At 43.1% G+C, this 6,345-nt stretch overlaps 1 pseudogene; it reads right to left on the bottom strand.

Annotated features, from left to right (window-relative positions):
• Positions 1-2,992: 2,992 nt before the first annotated feature.
• On the bottom strand, positions 2,993-4,939 carry LOC119345997 (annotated as a pseudogene).
• Positions 4,940-6,345: the final 1,406 nt, after the last annotated feature.

The following is a 6,345-nucleotide window of genomic DNA, read 5'->3' as shown; positions in this document are numbered from 1 at the left end:
TGATTTTAATGCTGGTGGGCCCCCCACCTTTTCCTATCCCCAATCAAAATTGTCCATGTTGCTAATTACGTAAAACACGTAGCTGCTTGTACGTAGGTGTAGCATTACCGGGAAATGAAACTTGTGACCTCTACAAGGAATGGGATGGAACTACACTGCAGCTTGGCTCAGTGACTGGGTGCTTCAAAATCTTTAAACATATTCGGCATATTTTGCTCGGTAACACATGTGCCGTCGGGGATCATGAATGGTGATTACAGGATTGTACAACGCAAGGAATTTGACGCTTTTGTTCTGCTAGTGTGCTGATGCCTATGGAAGCAGAGGAACGAGAGAGCTTTTGGTAGGAATGCTGTTTGTAATGAGCGAGGCACTGTTCAGATCATACTTAGAGAGCGACACCTTTGGACGATCGCGAGAGGGAGTGGAGTTCAAACTAGTCGCGAGTAGTCCGCTAGGTGGTCCGGAGTAGGGGAGAGTAGGCTTGCCGTGGGTGAGGACTACGTTATGTAAATCTCTTGTAATTATTTTTCTCTTTTCTATAAAACTATGGTACGTCATTAGCGTACTCTTGAAAAATAAATAACCAAGACCCAGAATCAACCATGGCATGTACTATTAACAATCGAATAAATTGAACATTTACAACGGGAATAATTCAGCTCCATCAACACAGAATCAAATTTATCAACCAACTCGATAGGGTTCATTCCCCCTACTCGCTAAACCGTATGATAGCAATCATGTAACTATGTACAAACTACAGATGCCTCCTAGTAGTTTGATATCATACCCTAAGATTAAGAGTCAATTACACCGGTGGTGCTTGAACTTGGCGTGAACGGTCACTTTGGTGCTAGAACTTGCGGCATACATCGAACTGGTGTAATAACTTGGCTCCGGCATGCAAATACGGTGCAAATCTCAGCTGTGTACGCCTGAGCCACTGATTATGCGCGCCAACATGGCATGGTCCTGCCGTCAGGATGGCAAAGAGAGGGAGTGTGGCCAACTTTTATTTTGTTAAACCCCCTTGAGGTTTTTTTCTCGTAAAAAAGCCTTATTGACATTGGAAAGGTGGCATTTCAATTTTGTTACGACTCTGTTGCCAATGGGTCCCGTGTGTGCACACTAAAAGTAACAAGAAAAAAAAGGAGGCTTGGCGTCTCGAGCGCGTGACCCTTGGTTAGGTCACAGTTGGTCCTGGCCGCTATACCATTCACCTATTAACAACTTCACATGGATAGTGTTTTTTTTAGAAACACTTCAACATGGATAGTTAGGTTAATGTAGGGAAATACACTTTGGTTCCTGGTTGTATATGCACCCTATATGGGGATTTTTTAATATTTTAATAAAAAGTCAAAATAGGTAAAATCTATTTTGACAAAACACTTGACTTACTTTTGCACTAGTATATAAATCTCGACGAAAAAAGAAAAAAAAGTTGACCTCACAGCAAAAAAGACAAAATTTATTTGCTATTATAGGTCACTATTCACACTATTTTTGCCAAAAAATTGTCTTTTTTGAAAAGAAGTAAAAGGGATATTTTTTTGTGGATTTTTTTTCTCACGAGTACAATAGAAAGTCAAGTTTATTTCAAAAATATTTTCAGGAATTTTTGATTTTTTGTTGAATTACTATTTTTTTCCATATATGGTGCATATGTCCCCATAGACCAAAAATTCCCGTAGTCGAATAGAGGTGCTTGTGGGGCTGGAATGGACTGCTGTCAGTGCGGCCCATTTGTTCCTGTTTGTTTTATTTAGATATTTGTAGGTATGAAAATTCTAATCTCATTAATAAGAATAATGTTTCAATTTTCGTGAATTATAAATATTATTGTACATAGAAACAAAATAAATTACTTTCCTAAACTGTTCACACATAATTTTAGAAATACATATATATGTAAAATAATATTTGTGAAATTATAAAAATATTTGTAGAATAAGAAATATAAATAGTTTTAGCATTATAATTCATAAATGTTATTTTAATTCTACAAACATTTCAATAATCATATGCATATTTGTATAATTCGATGTTTGTATAATTAAAAGTAGGTAGTTTATGATTTAAAATGTAATATGAATATTCAGTCGTGCTAATATTTAAATTATATATTTGTTTTGAATATAAGTCAAAAGTGAATATTCATAAATAGTTAGTAAATGTTTATATTCATCAATTTGAATAATTTAAATATAGCTGTAACTCTGTACTTTTTTACATTCTTTAAACATTTTAAGTTCCCGCATTTACTAAACAATTTATATAATATATGTCTGTTTAAAAACTTTTATGTACTAACCATCGTTTGTGTGTATAATATTTATCACACGTAATTGTTTTGAACTTTATTTTTATCATTTACGTTTAGCAATTATTTTAAAAATAACTAGTGCATGTAAAATGGGCCGCACTATCTGTAGCCAATTTTTTTCGAGAGTACATCTGCAGGTAATTATACTAACGACTGTTATACTTGTTGAACATCCGGGAGCAGATGTTGCCGTGGCTGTGAGGGTATGCGTCCTGGCGGTAGTGCGTGTTCGAATGTAGAGGCCTAAGCTTTTTTCTTTTAGTTTTCACGTCAGCATCTACTTGTCATACAGAAAAAGAAAAAAACATCTACCACGTGAACATGGTCTTTTCTGTGAGAAATAATTTTTTTGAGGGGTTTTTGTTGCCAAAACAACATGTCACACGCTTTAAGTCGTTGACAGCAGGCCCCATGCCACGCTGGCACGCCAAGTCAGCGTTGATTTCCTATCCATACACGATTAGGACCGTATTTGCACAACCGAGCCAAGTTATTGCATCAGTTCAATGTATGCCACAAGTTCTAACACCAAAGTGATCGTTTACGCCAAGTTCAAGTATCACCGATGTAATTGACTCTAAGATTAACTAATCAGAACTCCCTCCATCACAGGCCAGCATTATGCCTTGGACGCAACAACAAACACACGACGATCCTCCTCGAATCACCACCGCCTAATTAACTCCATCCTTAATCGAAAGTTAATGAAGCAACTAATCAATCGAAGAGCTAGCATCAACCAAATAACCATCCATAGCTACCAGCAAACTGAGACGCTCCGGATCTTCCACATGTTGGAGTAGTCTATGAGAGGCTCCCCCCGGAACAGCTCCTCCAGATCGAGGTACGAGTACAACCGCGACGACGGCATCAGGAACGAGGTGTCCGCGCCGGCGAGCGCCGCCGTGTCCAAGCCCAGCGAAGGGCTCAGCAGCGCCGACGAAGACGCTACCTCCGCCTTCGGCTTGCAGTACCTGCGGATCGCGGCCTGCTGGTCCCCCATGACCTGGTAGGGTGAGTACCCGTCGGCCGTCGCCGCCAAGATTGCCGTTGGTCTTCGCCGGCATGAAGTAGTTTGGCCTATGCATCTGCTGCTGCTGGTGCGGCGGCTCCGTCTTTATGGTAAGATGCTCCGTGTCCGGTTCAAGCGGCAGGGCGGCGCTGGATGAGGAGCTCGAAGCGCCGGCGAAGTCGTCGGCGCCAGACTGTGAGTCCATGAGCATCGGCAGGTCAGTGTTGTCAAGCAGGCCGGCGTTGTCGAGCAGGTCGGCGTTGTTGATCAAGTCATCATTGTTGAGCAAGTCATCGAGGAAGGCGAGAGGGTCGTCCATGCCCCCGTCGGCCGCCGGCGCCATCTGGGGCGCATTCCTCGCCGCCAAGTCTTTGTTGATCACCCGGCAAACAGCCCAATCGTCCTGCGCGCACGCAACAGGCAGGTTGAGAAAGCTACACGAGAAGAATAAGAAACAAGATACAAATCGCGAGCGCGACATGTCCAGCAGCATCTCCAGATGCTCTGGCGGTTCGACCGATCACCACGGAGACGGAGACGGGGACAATCTAATCTTGCCGTACCTTGGCGGTGCGGGGAAGGCGATGGGGCAGCTGGCCCTCGAGGCGGTACTCGTGCATCACCCACGGCGTCTTCCCGCCGCTGGGGGCGCGGCCGGTGTAGAAGACGAGCGTCTTCTTCATGCCGACGAGGATGGCGTCCCGGCCCTTGCCGCGGAAGATCTCTTTGTCCTTCCCCGTCGCCTTCCAGTAGCCGTTCTTCGTCGCCCGGTTGGTGCGCGTCCCCGTCGGGTACTTCCGGCCCTTGTGCACGAAGAAGAACCACTCCTTCTCGCCCATCTTCGCCAGGCCTGCAAGAAACGAACCGGCCATGAGCGCGCTGCAAATGAAATCAAAGAACGCTCTTGCCGAGGAGTAGTACTGCCGAAAACATGTTTTAGAGCCTATGCACCCGGGTACTTCTTATCCAACCACTCATTCATGCATCACGATTCCTGCAAATAATTTTCTCTTTTTTGTTTCTCTCATATAGAACATGTATTTGTACTTCAACTTTGCAGCACAACAAAGCTTTATATGTAGAATGTGGGATAAAAGTTACAGATTTTTTGGTCCAACATAAATATACAAAATGAGATTTGTTTGATTAAAAAATCTTACTTTTCATATTTATGTCGGACAAAAAAAACTGAAAGTTTTATCTCACATTCTAGTTACAAAGTTATGTTGTACTGCAAAGTTTGAAGTTCAAGACATGTTTTATATGAGAGAAACAAAAAAGAGAAAATTTCATGTAATAAGGTAGTTGTGTAGCACAGATCTCAAAGCAACATTGGAGTGCTAGGATAGTGAGGCCCGGGTGCATAAGCTCATAAAATCTGCATTCGTAGTACTGCACTCACCCGAGAGCTCCCACGGCTCGTTCTTGTTGAGGTCGACGTCCGTGATCACTTGGCAGGAGAAGGATTCGCGGAGGACCTTGCGGGTGAGGTAGTGGGTGACCACCTCCTCGTCGGTGGGGTGGAACCGGAACCCCGGTGGAAGCGCCAGCTGCGGCTCCTCCACCTCCAGATCCATCACCGTCGTGACGTCCGACATCGCGGCACCCTCTCGGATCTACTGCCCTTGCTACGCTGTGGAAGAACTTGATGGAACGGGGGATGAGGAGGACTAGATATGTGAAGAGGTGATTGTCTGAATGGTTTGGGGTTTGGAAGGGCGGCGGGGTGGGGTGGGGGCGCGAATAATTCTAGACGTACGCGCTCCTTACAGGCAATTACGAAGCCCTTCCCTTATATCTCTTCGCCCCCCCTGATTCTACCTGGGGTGGTCCCGCCCCACACATCTTCTTTCCAATCACATTTTCCCAACTCAGCCTGTAATTAATCTTTGTCTGTAATTGCCCGTACGTGTAGCATTACCGCTGTTAATTAATGCTCCTACGACCAAGCGGCTAAGCATGTCCGAATGTATCGCTCATGATAACATCCTGGATAACAACTGGAATCATCAAGAATTAATAGGTTGCTACATATCCCGCAAAAATAATTAAAAAATAGGTTGCTAACATGATTTTAAATCGTGGATGAAACCGACACTGGTGGAAAAAGTGCCTTTGGTCGCGGTTCGCAACTGCCATTAGTCGCGGTTGCGCAACCGCGACCAGACGGGCGCGACTAAAGGCCCCCCCCTTTAGTCGCGGTTGCTTAAGAACCGCAACTAAAGGCCCGTCCACGTGGGCGGAGGACCTTTAGTCGCGGTTCTTGTGGCTAACCGCGACTAAAGGCCGCCACAGGTTTTTTAAAAAAAAATTGAATTTTTTTTTCAAATTTCTGAATTATTTTAACCTCTAGTCTCTAATCACCACCCCTCATCACTTCTCAATTTATTCTTTTATCACCCCTCATCATTCCAAATCATCTAACTTCCCAACCGGTCACCCATCCCTCTCACTACTCCAGCCCAAGCACGCTTAACTTCCGGGTTCTATTCTCCCACGCTCCAAGTCTGCACTTGTTGTTTTCCTGACAATAATAAGATGTCAATCCTATTAACCTTCAGGAATTTTGCTTGAGCATGAAGTGACACATTTCACTGTTTGAGTTTGAAACTATTGTTTTAAAAAACAATAATTATTTAGTAACACTAATATTTCTTGAATAATTAGTTTGACCATTGTTTGACCACAGTTTGACCACAGTTGACCACAGTTTGACCAGATTTGATCAAAATTGAAATAATTAAAATAATTATTTAGTAACACTACTATTCTAGAATAATTAGTTTGACCATTGTTTGACCATAGTTTGCCCACTGTTTGAATATTTTTCAATTTTTTCCACTCTAGATCTTACAAGCCCCGTAACTTTTTTTCTATTAGGTTTTTGAGGATTTTGAAAATGTTTAACGGGGTTCCCCCGGTTAAATTTGGATGTAACTTTTCGAGTAGATGATTTTTCATATAAAAAACTTTTTCATCCGAGTTAGTATGCAAAAGTTATGCC

Source organism: Triticum dicoccoides, unplaced genomic scaffold (genome assembly GCF_002162155.2).
Source record: "Triticum dicoccoides isolate Atlit2015 ecotype Zavitan unplaced genomic scaffold, WEW_v2.0 scaffold3603, whole genome shotgun sequence".
Lineage (NCBI taxonomy): Eukaryota > Viridiplantae > Streptophyta > Magnoliopsida > Poales > Poaceae > Triticum > Triticum dicoccoides.
This window is presented reverse-complemented; position numbering and strand designations above follow the sequence as displayed.